General features: G+C 31.6%; 1 long non-coding RNA gene across 1 annotated transcript; it reads right to left on the bottom strand.

Moving 5' to 3' along the window:
• Nucleotides 1-280: 280 nt before the first annotated feature.
• LOC111085660 lies at nucleotides 281-17,482 on the bottom strand. The gene is made up of 4 exons (XR_002610474.1): nucleotides 17,471-17,482; nucleotides 15,335-15,342; nucleotides 11,118-11,125; nucleotides 281-827 (listed from the first exon to the last, which is right to left on the bottom strand). It is a non-coding gene; the product is annotated as an uncharacterized LOC111085660 (long non-coding RNA).
• Nucleotides 17,483-17,737: the final 255 nt, after the last annotated feature.

Genomic DNA, 17,737 nt, shown 5'->3' with positions numbered 1-17,737 from the left:
CTTTTTTATAATAAATAATACCAAGCTTTTCTTTAAGTTATCTTTATTGTTTAATGATTTCTTTTCATTTCATTAAAAAAAATACAAACACCCAAATCTTACAGTTTTATAAAACTTGTCAGTTTATATTGGAAGGGAACAAAAATTTTACAGCTGTAGAAAATAATCACTTTATACCGGAAACACCCAAATCTTATAGTTTTATAAAACTTGTCAGTTTATATTGGAAGGGAACAAAAAATTTACAGCTGTAGAAAATAATCACTTTATACCGGAAACACCAAAATCTTATAGTTTTATAAAAATTATCAGTTTATACTGGAAACTAATTAAGTAAGGATAAAAGAAACTTGGGATTGAATTGTAAGTCTCCATCATTGCAGATCATCAATCTGACAATCCTTTGTATTTGTTATGAGGAAGGTTGCTGGCACCTTGTTCTGTTATAATTGATCTACACATTACGAAGGGATTTATCATAACGTAATTTCATTTGGTATGAAAACAGCATCTGTAAAGTACTTTTATCGGAGCAGTCACGAGGCTTAAAAAGTATTATAACATATAATTTAATGAAGTGTCTTGTTAGTTAAATAAAGTGGAAACCAATAATAGTCTGTTAAGTCATTTCCAGTTTATTTCGTTTCTGACATTTCATTTAATAAAGTGAAACTTCGTACCAGATGCACAACACCAACAATGAGAAATGTTCTAAGTGGAGCGATTTGAAAACCTTCACATGTCATAGTAAACTATGAGAGAGTTGAAAAACTGATTTAGATTAACACCAAACGCATCATGTCTCACACTAATATAATGTAGGTGTACTTTTAAGTTATCTTAAAAGTGAGAGCGATATATACGACATCCTGTTCATAATAACAATTAGGGAAATTCTTAATATAGTAGATGTAATGTTCAAGTTACATCTTACAAACTGAACTCATTTCTTTGTAGCATATATAATATTTTCATTCTTAGCTTTAGAAGATTAACAAACTAAATAAATTATGTTTTGTAATCCGTATGTTAAAATTTGATGCAATGTTAGGAAGTAAAGAAATTGTTTTTTTTATTAGGGCAATAAAAGAATATAGGGTGGATCTACTTTAAAATAAGAAATTTCACACTGATGGCGATTGTAAGTATGGGTATGGGTAAATGTCTATTGGTATAAAGAAATGATAGTTAATGATGTATGTTATATGTAGCAACATTCACATGATACAGACTATATTATAACAGAAAAAAAAAACAGAGTAAAAACTTATTCTGAGTTCATACGCATAATTCATCAATACTTATTAATTTTAAAAACGATTATCGTTATTAACTTCATGAAGTAGTCTCTGCTCAAAGCTGGCAAATTTTGTCATTAAACGAAAAAGTTAAGATAAAAACATTGATAATCATTCAGGTAGGGTAACGAAGTACTTATAGAAAGTTTTAAGCAGCCAATGGAATCTCTTTACTCTTTCTTTTTAACCCCACAGTGGCACAGCGATATGTCTGCGGACTTACAATGGTAAAATCCGGGTTTGGATACCCGTGGTGGGCAGAGCACAGATAGCCCATTGAGTAGCTTTGTGCTTAATTACAAACAAACAAACTTTTTTAAATATATAAAGTTATGATATGCTCTGAATATATGCATAAAAATTATATTCTCAACTATACATAACCAACAACAATTTTAATTTGTGAAGATTTCATTAAAAAATGTGTAACCCACTTTAAACTGCTTTTTTTGCTACATGCATAATGATTCTTTCTCTACAGTTAATTTATTTCCATTGTTTGTGACTTTTCAAATTAAACCTACCCGCATTTTATGGTTTAAAATAGAACTCTGAAGCTAGACTAAGACATTTTTGTCATGAAAATAGAAAACAAGGAGTACAAAAAAGGTAGTAGTAAAAATGACAGTTTTTTTTTAAAAGAAGTTTGTGAAAAACAAATCGTATACAACTTCAAGTGAAACAAAAATGTAACGATAACGTTGATTTTTGATGGGTTGTATGAAGGCAGCTGAAAGATTTATTAAAATATATGGATGCTAATCAGCTCAATAAGTTTATCTACAAAAAAAAACAGCTCCTGATTTTAGTACTAATTTTAAATGTCAGCTTACCGTTACAATTTTGAGTTTTGGAAAGATATAATTCAAGGTTAGATGTAAATTTATATGTTGGTTCCTTAGACTAAGGTTTATATATAGAACTTACATACTTACATACATAAAGATATAATATGTGTTACGTATTAGAATATCTAATGGTCTGAAACCGAGTTTACTGATACTTTAAATTTAGTAGTTAAATTGTACTTTGGATTTAGAAGTTAAGTGAAAGCCTATATATAGTCAGTTTATGACATTTGCCAATAAGATTGATATACGCAGTTTTCTTTATTGTAAACACAAATACGTTTTAATATACACTCAACAATACAATTTACAATAACAATTATTACAAATAGTTATTACAAACAATGATTTATACACAAAAGTTTCACAAACTTGCAAACCATATAAAGTTTTCTTTCTAGTCTGGAACCTCCTTGATATCTTATCGAGAGTTCACGATGAACGAGTTAATTACGAGTTGACGTGGGTACAATTCGCTTAACAGGGAGATAGCTAGCTTTGTCCTTCGTTATTCACCAGCCACACACGCCGAGATTTCCCACGATGAAGTTATATAATGTTTTCATTAAAATACTAATGTTCGATGAGAATCCACTGAAGTTAAATGATTTGTAATGTTCGAACTTTGTAAATGTTTAACATATTTAACAGTATAAGTTATGTATGTTTCTAAATATAAACTTAATCTAAACAAACGTTGATATTAAAATAAATATATAATAATAAATCCGCCAAATACGATTAAATTAAACTTAACATTAATATGAATCACTCGTGTATTTTTAAGATTGTCCGTTATACTTATTTAAAAAAAAGAAAGGTGAATGAATTTTTGTATAAGTTTTTTATTTATGAAAATAAAAGTTTTAATCATGTTTCATAGTGTATGTCTTTGAGTTAACTTCGTTTTCACGTTTCCAGATCAACAACCAACATTAATCATCTTAGAAATTTATCACTGTTAGTTCAGAATCAGCAACAACTGTTTTTCTTGTTTTGTTGTTTTTCCACCTGGGTAACTTATCACTGATTACTGGGTACCTTCTAGTGTTAGTTCAGATTAACCAACAATCGATGATAACTTACTGGGGAACTTCTAGTGTTAGTTCAGATTAACCAACAATCGATGATAACTTACTGGGGAACTTCTAGTGTTAGTTCAGATTGCAGCAAGAACCAATGATGGTTACCTGGGTAACGTATCACTGAATAGCGAACAGCTTATAGTATATTCTCACATTCAGCAACAAACGGTGTTGGCCATTTAGGTAATTTTTCACTAATTATTGAGGATTTTTTAGTGTTAGTTCAGATGCAAAGTTAAGATTGGTTTACTGTTAACGTCAGAATAACTCCATGCATTTTTTTTTTCACTTAACTGTCTTTAAAAACTTGAGTATAATAATTATGACCAAAAATATGTGTTCATTCAATACACTTTGCCATTAAAGCCTTTTCTTATCTTGTGAACTGATTTACAATATTAAATAGTCCTTGTTAGTTTGTTATATACTATAAGCTTCATTTATGATATTTTTATGTTCTTATCTAGTTATTTTTTATCAGACGTCCTAGATAGTATTGAATTGCTTGAGCTAAATATTGTTTTTAAGTGCAAAACAAAACAACGGTCTATTTACGCTATGCCCGCCATGGATGTCGAACCTCTATGTTTAACATTATAAACCCTCAAGCTATTCGTTGTGTCACCGCGGAACCAAGCAAACCAAAAGCTTTATTTCTTGAATGGCCAAAATGTTAGCATACTGTTTTATATTGATGTTATTGTCTACATGCATGGAGTAGTTGCTGAGTAAATGTCCGAGTTGCAACAGAGAAGGTAGCGTATGATCGGACAAACATGTACGATTGTTATTCTGTCTGTATAAGTTGTTTTGAGCATTTGTTTGTGAAACACACATACACACTTGTTTTGTATAAAAGGTATGCTTTTGGTATAATGTTTTTCGAAACAGATCAACGCTTTGTTCAAACAATTTCTCTGTACTTGGTGTCGAGTCATGCTTCGTCACGTGCCAGAAATTATAGAGCGTCAAATTATTTGACTGTCCAAAACAGTAGGGTACCCCCAGTGTATTGTATCCGAAATCCTGATACCTCATCGGACTACAGGAAACATTGTTCCTGGAAAGTCTACTGGTAGAAGCCGAAAAATAACTGTCCGAGATGACTGTGTTTTGATCAGGTTAACACGTCAATGTCGAAAGAAGTCTTGCAACACCTTACGACAGAAATAGGAGACTGACCAAACGAAGTTATTTTGCAAGAAAGGCTATCTGCAAACCGATATTAACCAGAACTCACCACCGTCACCGTGCTACTTGGGCAAGACAGCATGCTAAATTACAGTTAGGGCACTGATGACATGTCATCTTTTCAGATGAATCTGTTTCCGGCTTGTTAAAGCTGATGGTAGGATTGGTGTTCGTCATATGCCTGGAGAACAGATGAGGGAGACTATCTTTCCCACAGGGAACACACAGGATAAGGTGCAGAACATGCTTGGGTAGCTATTCATCATACTCTTCATATCCTCCAAAGAAACGTCAATGGCGCCTCCTTCAGGCATCACATGGAGATGATATTTCTGCCATATTCTAGGGCAAGGTCTGGCAATAACTTTGTTTTCCAGGATGACAATGCCATTGCTCACACTGCATCTATTGTACAAGATTATCTCGGCCAGGAGGACGGTACAAGATTGGCATTGCTAATAAAGTCTTCAGATTGGGCAAAACTGAGTCTGAAAATTGCTAACCACGACCATAAATTAGCTACTGTTGCTGAGTAGCAGCGCCTTCTAGTGAGAAAGTGGAATGAAATCACAGTGGATTACATCAATAACCTCATCGACAGCATGCCACGACCCCTTGTGGATATTATTAGAGTAGGAAGAGGATCAACCAAGTTTGAATGTTTAATATGAACTGATATAAGGTTACAGGCGCTAATTATAATGATTTGATGTTATATTTTGTCATTATATATGTTTTATTAAGGTTTTGTTGTGATAGGTGAAATGCTGAAGTACACATCTTTCTACAGGTGTCTGACACAATTATTTGCTGTTCTAATAAATCGTTCATGATGTCCATAGACCTGTATCAATATACAAATTACATATGTAGATGTTTAATATAACATGCATTTCTCAATTTTACAGCACTAAGTGTATTTGTATTCCACCTTAATAATAATTTTTTTTTGTTACAAAATATGCAAATATTTTAGCCAAAGCTGTACGTTTAGCTCTATCAGGTATGACACTTCCCAATATTCAGAAAATCATGATCATTTATAAATGTCTAACTTGGTTTATTATGCAGGAAAACGCTCTGGAGTATGATAAACTTCAGAACGAGTTGAATAATAAAGGTATTGTGCCTGAACTATTTACCTACTTAGTTATGGTTAGTTAACTTTACAACATTTTAGTAACAAGAACATTTAAGTGACTGACTGAAGTGTAGAAAAACATCACTTTGTAAGAGCTCTGGATTACTAAACTTTTTCTAAAAATTGTTCGTAATTACACGTTATCAAAGTCAGCTTGAAAAGGTTATAACATACAGGTATTACTGTATGTCCACATTCTCAAGTAACTTCTTTAATTAAAGATATTAAGAAAATTCTCTGAAAAAATTTCTGTTGAATTCCTATACTTAAAGAAGACGCATGAAAGGCTGATACAACTTTACACGTGTATATTTATAAATTTCTAGAACTTACACCAAAGAAACTCCAAACAACTACTTACTTTAACATAAGTTCCATCAAGACGTTGAATTGGTGAAACAGAGAAATAAATTTGTCAACGTATATCATTTTCTTTTCCTCTCTGCCTCAGTTATCTAAAAGCTAATTTAAAGTTTGTTTCCATGTCAGAGCAAGTCAGCAACTCACTCAAAAACAATGTTTCCCCTAAACAATTTTTGATTTTCACATTCCAGATATAACGTATGTCTTAACAATAATTAATGAAGTCGAAGCTCGTAATATTTACCAATAATTAATGAAGTCAAAGCTAGTAATATTTGCCAAAACTAAATTTACACTTTTGACACTAACAACTATTTGGATATATGAGATACTTCCCAAAGAAATTATTAAAATCTTGCAAACTAGATATATTTGTTCCGAACAAATGAATCTTTACTGTTTTTAGAACGCCATCAGGTTGTATTTTAACCTGTACCGTGACTAGCCAAGAAATATAGTTTTGAGTAACTGTATCAGTTTTATCAACCCAACTTTGATGAAACGTAAAGTATATTTATCTAGTTTAGTTGTCGTTGTTTTTTATTATGAAATAGTATAAATGTCGGTGTATAAAAAACTTTATCAGCCTAAGTTTACGCAAAGACTATTGAATTATATCGTCTGTGATTGATTTAGCCCGATTACACTTGTCTGATGTAGTTCAAAACAGCATTTCTCAACTTGTCATGATATGGTAGATATTTTACAAATACAGCATTGAAAGAGTGAGAAAACTACTAATGTTTAAGCTAATTAAGTAACTGCAATTTCTCTTTCCAGAAGAAAGTGTGTAAAGGTTGGATGCATAAAAGACATGTTATGCAGATTTATTTTTTACGACTATAGACAATATATTCTTCTTACATGAAAGATGAATATTCTACTACTAAAAATCAAGCAGACGATTTTTAGTTTCTGAAAAGACCTATAGGTGGCGTTGATATAGTTCCAAATTCCAAGATATCAGGAAATGAGAGATCCTTTCGCTGTGAGATATGTTTGATATTCTTGGTTGTGACACTCATTCCAACCAGGAATCAGACATATGCTTATAGAGAGGGGCAATTCTGCCAAAAACGTCCGTGAGTTTGGTTTGCAAAATTGCCAAACTAATCTGAAACGTGATAGCACTTATGGCATAATTGTAAGGAAAACATAAAATTAATTGAATACAACTCAAAAATATTTTGTTTTAATTGCAGGCCTCATTACGTTTTTAAAACTAAATAGGTCACATCTGATATTGTAGGTGTATTTTTATGTCATTTTCTGTTGGTAGATTTTTTTTAGTATTTTAGAAGTTTTCAGAATTAGTTATAAAACCTAGCAACAAGTAATTGGATCACTGCTGTTACATGGTCTTGATCCTTAATAATTTTAGTTATTTGCTCATTGTAAGCCTTGCATATACTGTGTTTAGATAAACATTTCAAAGTCTAATATTTTCAAGGTTATAACCTTAGAATTGTCTTTTCTATTGGTAGACACCAGAAAAGCAACAGTCGTCTTATTTTCATCGATAATTTCAAGTTTTTTAACCTTGAGAACATCAGACTTTAGGCCAGTGATCAAAAGGTTTAATGATTATACATAAATTTATGTGATTGAGCTTATATCTGTATTATATATTGAAATGCTTATTCATGTTTCTTAATAATGGTTGAGATACTGTTTTCATGTCTTAAAAATACCGGAATAATTCAGTATTCAAAAGAAGAAAAATTTAACGAGGTGTTGTTTGTTAACGGAACTGAGGTGGAAATTAATGTTATTAAAATATTGAAAATTACTTTTTTAAGGAGCACAATATATCATGAAACGCCTACATTCAAACTATGTTGTACAGAGAATTATTTTAAACATTTACTGTAATTACTGATACCAATTTATCCAAATGTACTTTACTATGTTGGGAGAAGAGAGACTTTTGATATGTAAAACGCATGAAAGGTTATTGTTCATTCATTTTTGTTCAGAATAAAACTACTAGTAGTTAAAAGTGTATCTCAATGTATTTATTTTCTTAACGCGGCCAACAAAGGACAAAAATATATTAAATAATCCTAGAAGCAGTAAATTCGTTTGCAGCCACTATATGTGAAAGTTGCTTTCTTAAAATGAGTTCTTCCCTTTCGTAGACAAGGATTTGCACATTTACCTTTTGATAAATGTGCACATTTGCACATTTACCTTTGTATCAACAGATAAAAGGAGTAAAAAACAAATTTCAGGGTTAACATCATACATTTGGGTAAGTTATACTTTGTTCTACCGTGGTTTGTCTAGCAGTACAGAAGTAACAGTGTGGGAGATATACAACGAGTCTGAATGTTAGAAGCATCTGTTTACACTTCTATTTCCAAGTTTCATATAACTATTATAATTTATAACAATGTACACGGGTATAAAGAGTTTATCATATTCTAAATTAATTTTTGAGTTTAAATTTAAAAAAAAGGCTTTCAAAATGTTTGGAAATATCTATCATCATTTTTGTCAACAATACAGGTCCTCATACTTATTACAAAATAAAACATACAAGAATCAAATAATTTCCCAGTAATTATTAAATGTTTGTTTTTTTGTGTGTGAATAAGTCACTTCATGAATAAAATGGTAAAATCGTGTTTTGAGTTTACTTGTTTGTGTTAAGGATACATTCTTGTTATTTCTTCCAGATGCTTCTTTTTCCTGCTAGCATTTCAATCTTATTAAAGCAACTAATCCTCTTACACAAAGCTGCGATCATATGGTAATGAGGTTGCAAGGGTCACAGTTCATCTGCTTGGTATCAATAAGATTAAACCCGATCCTGAATTCCACTCTTTCCCCAGATGAAGTGGATTGTGTTTCTAAAAACATTTGCTCGACAATTTTGAAATATATCAATTTGTGTTACAGTTGCAAAACGTATAGACCAAGTGATACGAAAAATTTCAGAGAGAAGGTTTGAAAACAGTAAATCAGACACGATTTTGTTAATGCAGATTATGTGACGTGACACCACCACTTGAAGTTTTCAGAAGTCAATTCACCAAACATTGTACAAATTAACCCTGAAAATATGGACTTGTCTTCATGCTTTTCACTACCTTTGGAGTCCAAATATTGCCTCATATTCATTGATTTTATACTTTTATCTCATACCACAAATAGTGTAAAGAACAGTCAAATAACATGAGGTGAAATTACTCATTTTCTGTGTAAGATACACAAGAAACCTCTGCAGTAATTATAGGCTTTAGTTACAAAATTGATGGTGTTTCTGTTTAAATTTGTTTGTGTAACTCATCCATTATTAGGGATCAGCAAAATTATTGACCAATAACCAATTTGGTGCATAGATAATTTTAAAAAATGTGCTTAAGAAGCGTAATTGTTGGTTAAAATATATAACATGGTGAATAACACAGTTATTAGTGAATTGAAATAAAAATTAAACCCCTATGACTTTAATTTGGAAAAGCAGCTAATTTAACAATTATATGTTAATTGAATTTGTGTTTGAGCTAGTTTTATTCACTATAAATCTACAACGAAAGAAAAAGAAGTTTTATTAGGACCTACTAATTATACATAATATTTTAGAATACATTTATATTCGAATTTTGGTTTACTATTTTACAATGAAGGAACAGAAAAGGTTATAGATAGTCCGCACAATTCATTAAAGAATGAATAAGGACACGGAAGCATTTAGAGTTATTATTATTTATCGTGTTATCTTAAGACAAGTTTTTGTGGTAAAAATGGAACCAGAGGAAGCAAGAAAATGATTAGCATCACTTTTTATTGTAAATAATGTTAACCTTTTTCTGACAAATATCATAAATGTAACTCTCCGCGAAAAGTAGTCCAGTGATCAGTTGAGAAAAAAATACACTTGTAATAACACATCTATCTATCCATATATATATATATATATATATATATATTCCAAGCACCAACAGATTCGAAATATCATATATTTATATGTTTGGTTTCGGTCGGTCGATAGCGCTTCCGCAGCTTCACCAGTGCTGTTCAACCAAAATTTTTCAGTTTTCCTTGGTATTGCACTACCTACGAAACACCAAACGATGTAAAAATTTGGTTGTGATACACGCCTTTCAACAGAAAGGCAGTTGCAGCTTTAATATTAATCTTTAACCTAAAATGATAAAACCCCTCTAACCCGAGCGCTTTCGAACCTATGTGTTTTCTGACATCATGAACTTTTAACTCTGGGGTACACGCAGTGCTGACATACCATTAGTACAAATGAAAAAGTGTAATTTTAACATGTGTTAACTGTAGGTTGTACTCCCATAAACTTCTAAGTTAAAGAAATAATTCTGAATACCCCACTTGGCTGAAGAGCAGTGCTAAATCTATGAAAGCGCTAACAACCTACTGAAACCGAAAATATATATACATATATATATATATATAAAAGATACGTTATTTCGAACCTGGTGGTGCTTGGAATATTTTTGTATATTTATTTTGCTTGATTAGATCATAACCTTATTTTATATATATATATATCACATATGAGGGAAAAACTTCTGGTATACCATTAGCACAAATAAATAAGTGTAATTCTAGCATTTGTTATCTGTAAGTTGTTCTCCCACAAGCTTCCAAGTAAAATTAGTAATTGTGAATTTATTATACTTTGTTTCTAAATGCAGTATTAAAAGCTAGATATGAACCACTTAGGATTTTTCAATACAATCTTTAGTATTATTAGTACCAAAAGTTGTTTATTTTCCTGTAGCACCAGTTGTTAATTGAGTATAATAAGGTATTAAATAATGTCTTCAGTGCTGTTTGAGTATTCTTAATTAAATTTGACTTAATTTAATCCAGTATTTTAAGACAGAATTACAGTGTATGTACAATTATATATGAGTATTTGAATATGTATTTTCAATTACAATTATATATGAGTTTTCTCATCTGCAAATCTCTGAATGTTTATGTCTTTTTAATCATAATAGTTTCAACAAATATCTAATAATGATGTTAACAGCTAGAAAGAAAATATAAAATAGATAAATTATATCTTTAGATGTGTAAGATTTAAAAATAAACTCTAGAGAAATGTATCTATTTAATACATACCTAAACGCTGTCTATTTTTAAACTACCTATATATATAAAAGTAATTAGTTGTTATTTCATCCAATAACCATGAAAGTTTTATGACCAACACTACTTCGTTTAGACACTGTGGTAACTGCCACTTTTTTGTCTTCCAATTACTGCAGATGTAAGCATCAAATAGTATTAAGTGTAGTGCCGATTTTGTGAATTATTTTTCCTTTGCATTCTTAGTGTCAATACAAATACATAAGCTGACAATAGGCATAACAATGAACTTAATTTCCGTTAAAGAATATGGGGTATACATACCCATATTTTTATAATATTGGTCGATAAGGTTTTTATATATGCATGTTACATGTACTGGAGAAGAAATTAAACAAGTTTTTTAACATATCAATCACTTGTTCATTTATAAGCTTTGATACTTCAAAGATAAAACTTAACCCAATAAAGATAATCCATCTAGTGTACAAGGACGACAGTTATCCAGTGCCCATCTCAACAGTTCGATCGAACAGAAATCTATGAGCGCTATGTCTAGTGACTTCCTAGTGGAATATCATGAATACCAGTTTCATTCTCCAACTACTTGAGATATGCGACTGTTGAACATATCCTTCATTGAAACAACTTGTATACACGTGATTTATGTTCCTTTTTCAGACGGTTGCTATTGTTTGTTTGTTGAATTTCGTGCAAGTCTACTCGAAGACTATCTGAACTAGCTATCCCTAATTTTGAAGTGATAGACTAGTAAAAGGCCGTTAGTCAATACCACAAAGAGAGATCGTGAGCTACTCTAATCAAATAGTGGGGTTTGACGCACCCACATCCCAAAAGTAAGGGGTGCGGTTGTATTGGTAGTAACTGGATGCAAACCATGGATCCTCGGATCCATAGACCAGCGCGTTAACCACTGGGGCGTGCCCGGCCCGTTTTAAGACAGAATTCCTTCTTGATTATGTTGCCTGGGACACATGAATAGCTTTTGCCATTGACCTTTGTGTTCGTAGATTTACATCTGTTACAAAATGACGCACTTTTCTTACCACGGTTGGGTATAACGCTTTTCAAGTCTCTTTCTGGATGTTCCTAAACCCCAAATTGATCCATACACCTTTGTTTTCCAAAGCCATTAAGTAAGTGGCGTACCCCCGGTTTGGAAATTCTAAATCTTCGAGCTAAACACATCTTCAAAATCTGAGTGTATGAATATTTCGCGTCAGAATGGGCTGTTACATACCTTTCCAAAAGTGGTGTTTTCTTTGGTATCGCACTAACTACGAAACACTAAACGATGTAAAAATTTAGTTCTGATACATGCCATTCAACTACGAATTTATATCGGTTGTGGTTATCACGTAACTGTATTCCCAAAAATCGGTTTAATATAACGCAGTCAACCTCTGTATTTGTTCAGAACTTTGACTTCTTGTTTATAGCAACTAATTTTTCTGAATGTTTACTTTTATTGAAATGCTTGCTCTTATAGTTAAATAACAACTGGTGCTAGGGACAAAGGAAGCTGTTTTTTACTAATAATACTAACATTTTAAAACTTTCTCGTATAGAAATATAATGTGTAACTTTTTCATAAATTGAAAATATTTCTACTTCAATTCACCCTTTATAATTAGGCTGCTATAACTCAGTAGCATCACTTTAGCATACAAAACAATTTAGTTCGAGTTTTAAATAATAAAAACTTTACAAAATTCTACACTTTCAATTTTTCTCATACTGTAAAGAAAAAGCAGAGTCTTGTTTATTTTCGTATCTGTATTCTGTCATTATAATTAAGTTCAGTTCTCTCTCAGTTGCCCCCAGTGGCACAGCGGTATGTCTGCGGACGTAGAACGCTAGAAACCTGGTTTCGATACCAGTGGTAGGCAGAGCATAAATAGCCCATTGTGTAGCTTTGTGCATAAGTTCTAACAAACAAACTCTCTCATTTGAGCTGTATATATATGTGTGTGTGTGTGTGTAATGGTAATGTTTTAATCCAAAGAAAATTGTATCATATTCTACATCTTTATATGTGTTTCAGACCTTCCACATCATGTTAAAGAAAATAACCTATAGTTCATTATTTTCATACTTTAAGTCAGTATTTGAAGATTATTGTGCAGGGTAAACAGTTTAAAAGTAGTCGTTATTAGCTTTGCACATGTTTAAGTGTTTTAAGTGCTAATTATGTTCTATAGATGATTGAAAAATAAAGTTTCTTTGAACATTCTTGATTATCGGTATACTATGTTGACTTGGTAATAAAATCCCCAGTACCAACTTCTGATACTGGTGAACATTTGGAACTTGATATCTTTCTCAAGTGAGGTTGACTAGCAAGAGAAAACATTTCATTGTACAGATTAAAAATGATGCAACATAAGTACCTGTTCTGTTAAATTGTTGCTCATATTTTTATGTTGTTATATCTTTACACACTCACCCACCCAAAATACTAGTTCTGCATGAAGTGTCTCCAGCTATAGAATTGTTCAAAAGACTTAATTATGAAAACATAGTCAGTAGGTCATGTTAGCAGATGACGAAAAAGTCATTGTATTTTAATACACATGAGTAAACTACCAAATATAGTGTGTTTATATAAGCTACAATTGAAGAATGTCTGTGAGAAACATTCACTTAGAAAATGAAATTGGTCACAAGTAATTAAAATGTATTTTTTAATACACTACAGATCTGTGAGTAAACATATTTTGGACAAAATTAGATATTCTCGCTTCATCAGTGTCATCTGTTCCCCAATGGAACAGCAATAAGTTTGCGGACTTACAATACTAAAATCTAGAGTTCGATTCCCCACGGGGGATACAGTAGATAACTCAGTATGGCTTTACTCTAAAATAAACAAACTTCAATTTTATTATGATAACTTTATCTAACAAGATTCTCCAGCAAAAGAATAGGTAATATTCACCAAAATAAAGATCTCACCTTCGTACATTTACAGATATTCATTGATAGTATTTAGGAAACGTAAATGTTTTTGAACTAACATAAATTTATATCACTGATTAACAAAATAATATTATTTATTATAAAATTGACAAAAACGTTGTTCCTTATGGTATAAATGAATTGCAAATAGAAACAAGCATGTTGGTGTGATGAAAAGGAATACAGATGACTTACTTTAGAAACAGGTCTTGCATCAAAAGATTCCTAATGGGAAAAGTGTGTCAAATGTATACTGTATGTCTGAAGTGGATGTATTGTTATATAGATAGATTGTGGATAGAAAAAAGGATGAGTGACTAGATCAAGGTAATTCAACAGGAGCGGCTAATATACATGAAGCTGAGAGGAACAAATACTTGGATACTTGAATGATATATATATCATTCAAGTTATGATAGCCTAGAAGATCATGATATATATAAGGGATGATCATTGAAGTGATGATAGCCTAGAAGATCATGATATATATAAGGGATGATCATTGAAGTGATGATAGCCTAGAAGATCATGATGACATATAAGGGATGATCACTGAAGTGATGATAGCCTAGAAGATCATGATGATATATTAGGGATGATCATTGAAGTGATGATAGCCTAGAAGATCATGATGATAGATAATGGATGATGAATGAAGTGATGATAGCTTAGAAGATAATGATCATAGATAAGGGATGATCATTGACGTGGTGACTAGAATAGAACGATGATAGATAAGGGATATCACTGGAGTGATAATAGCCTAGAAAATAACGATGACAGATAAAGGATGATCAATGTGGTGATGATAGTTTAGAATATAATGATGATGGGTAAGTGATGATCATTGGAGTGATGATAGTCTAATAGAGAACGATAATAGATAAGGGTTGAACATTCGTACATACTTTTTAAACTCGCGACAAAAAATATGTTTTATAGATGAAAAATGTGTTTTCTGTTAAATATCAAGTTTTATTATCAAATCTCCCGAATACAATATGGATTCATTAGGAACATGGTACGGTTACACAAGTGTCACTTTCGGCAAAACGTTCACTCCCTTTTCAATATAAATTAATGTATCGCTCTTAACTTTGTTTAACGCAAACTGGAGTTTATTATAAGACGTTTCTATAAATATAAATAAAATCACGACCAATATCCTATAGATTTAACTGGATTAGTGAACTTGTAGGATATCGATAGCTTCTGACGAGACTGTAATAGCGAAATATTGAGCTAATAAAGTTACATTCTGGAGATATAGGTCGTAATTTTATTTACGTTTTTAGAAAATTGATGTATCCAACCGCATCGAAGTTTTTTTGTTTGTAAAGTTAAGCACAAAGCTACACAATGGGCTATCTGTGCTCTGCCCACCACGGGAATCGAAACCCGGTTTCTAGCGTTGTAAGTTCGCAGACATACCGCTGTGCTACTGGGGGGCTGGTTTTTTTTTGTTTTTGTTTTTTTTCAAGGGCGAAGATGTTCGATTGTGAACAAACCACGAGATGACATTTGTCTTTTTATTACTTATAAAATATAAATTTACACATAAAGCACATAAGTTAATGCAGTTCTGTAGTAAACATTTAATAAGGAAATAATTCAATGTAAAGGTCAATAGTGTTTTAAAGGTATGATTTCCTGTATTCTATTAGCAGAAATTACGTCACTAAAGTAAATATTTTGGAAAAAACAAAACAGTTAAAAGTTGTTTCTACTGTACAACAGTATCGTGTGAGTTATTCAAAGTGAAAATAACGTTTTATAAATGAAAAATTTGTTTTCTGTTAAATATCAAGTTTTATTATGAAAACTTTCAAATAAGAAAATTATTCATTAAGGACATCGTACTGTTGCACAAGTATCACTTACGGTTACACGTTCACACCCTCTTCTATGTAAATTGATACGTCGAAGTATTTTTTTTTCTGTTTTTCAAGGTCAAGAATGTGCCGATTGTGAACAAACCTCGAGATTACATTTGTCTTGTAAATACTTATAAAACATAGATTCATACGTATAGCACATAGGTAAAAATAAGACGTGAAAAAAGTTGGTGAAGTTCTGTAGTAAACAAGTGATAAGGGAATATGTCATTGTAAAGGTCAACAGAAATCTTGTAAAGGTATGATTTCCTATCTTCTTTTCGCAGAAATTACGTCACTGAAGTAAACATTTTGCAACAAAACAGTGAAACGTCGCTTCTGTTGTATAACAGTATTGTGTGAGTTATTCAGAGTAACAAGATGAAAATATACTTAGTTTTTCAGCTGTACAAGTTTTCAAGCGTAATTCAAATAAAAATGTTTAACAATTAGATGCTCGTCAGTTGGTTCACTTTCAAATACTCAATGGTGGAGCTTTAGCATAGGATTCGTTTCTTATGCGAGTTTATAAAAATCAATAGGGGATTTTGTAGAGAACCGACTTTGTGGTCAGTACCTCTCAGGAAGAGTATCTTTTTTATCTTCCCTTTTTTTTTACGGTAATATGACGAGAAAGTTAGACTCGCAGATCCCAAGTCCGGGCCCCCCAGAGGCACAACGGTATGTCTGCGGACTTATAACGCTAGAATCCGGGTTTCGATACCCGTGATGGGCAGAGCACAGATAGCCCATTGTGTAGCTTTGTGCTTAATTACAAACAAATCCAGTATTATGCAAATGTGAACCTCACCGGTAGTGAATTGTATATATAAAAAAAGCCAGTAGTTTTTTGATTAGTGAATAAACTTGAACATATCTTTACCATTGAAAATCTTAATGTACGAATTATAGTTCTATAGCCTACGTTTATCAGAGATTTCGGACAAACTGTCGGAAATTACTAAAGTATAACAAATGATGTCGTAAACACCTAAGTTCACTTATACACTTATTATCGAATTACAATGTTAATTTAAATTATAAAATACAAAAAGAAATCCAGCTGTGATAAAATATTTTTGAGAAAACAAAGCAATTTTGTTATACTATCATGTCTTTTGTCTTTTTTTTTATTGTTTTCGCACATGATATAAAAAATATGAAAAATCTGAAGCATAAAATATATTTTGTCAAACTTCAGCGAGGTTTAATTTATTGGCTAAAACATATTTCACTTGTGTTTGTAAAACTGCTGCATTCATTAAATTTTCGTGGCAAGTATCTCTTAACATCTTGGACTTAACAATTCCAATCGGAAGAAAAACAATCCCTTAAAAATGTATATACATTTTGGTAAACTAAAGGAGAGATATTGTTTTAGGATTTTAGAATATAATTAATTATTGACACAAATTCAAATCACTGTTGTTGTTTTTTATCTCAAAATCAATGTAGGTAAAGAGATTTTTCAAGTTGTTAAACATTATTAATGATATCATCTTATTTGGACTTTTGGTATTCCTTGTTAATTATTCTGCGAACTACTGAAACATACTCACTAACAATAAACCTTTAATTTAAGTTTCTGTATATCATACTGGTAAATTACTGTTGTGACAAATTGTTCTAATAAAACTTATAGCATTGAGCCATAATTGATAAAACTAATCTTATTGTTACTTTCACAAAGCCATACCCACCCAATGGCTCAGCGGTAAGTCTGAGGGCTTGTAACGCTAGAAATCAGGTTTCGATACCCGTGTTGGGTAAAACACAAATAGTCCATTGTGGTTAATATCAAATAAATTAACAAAAACGTCCACACACCCCCATTCTTCGATGAATAATGGTCCCAGCAAAAACAATAAATTTACATCATGTCCGA

The sequence above is a fragment of the Limulus polyphemus genome, unplaced genomic scaffold, assembly GCF_000517525.1.
Source record: "Limulus polyphemus unplaced genomic scaffold, Limulus_polyphemus-2.1.2 Scaffold537, whole genome shotgun sequence".
Taxonomy (NCBI): domain Eukaryota; kingdom Metazoa; phylum Arthropoda; class Merostomata; order Xiphosura; family Limulidae; genus Limulus; species Limulus polyphemus.
This window is presented reverse-complemented; position numbering and strand designations above follow the sequence as displayed.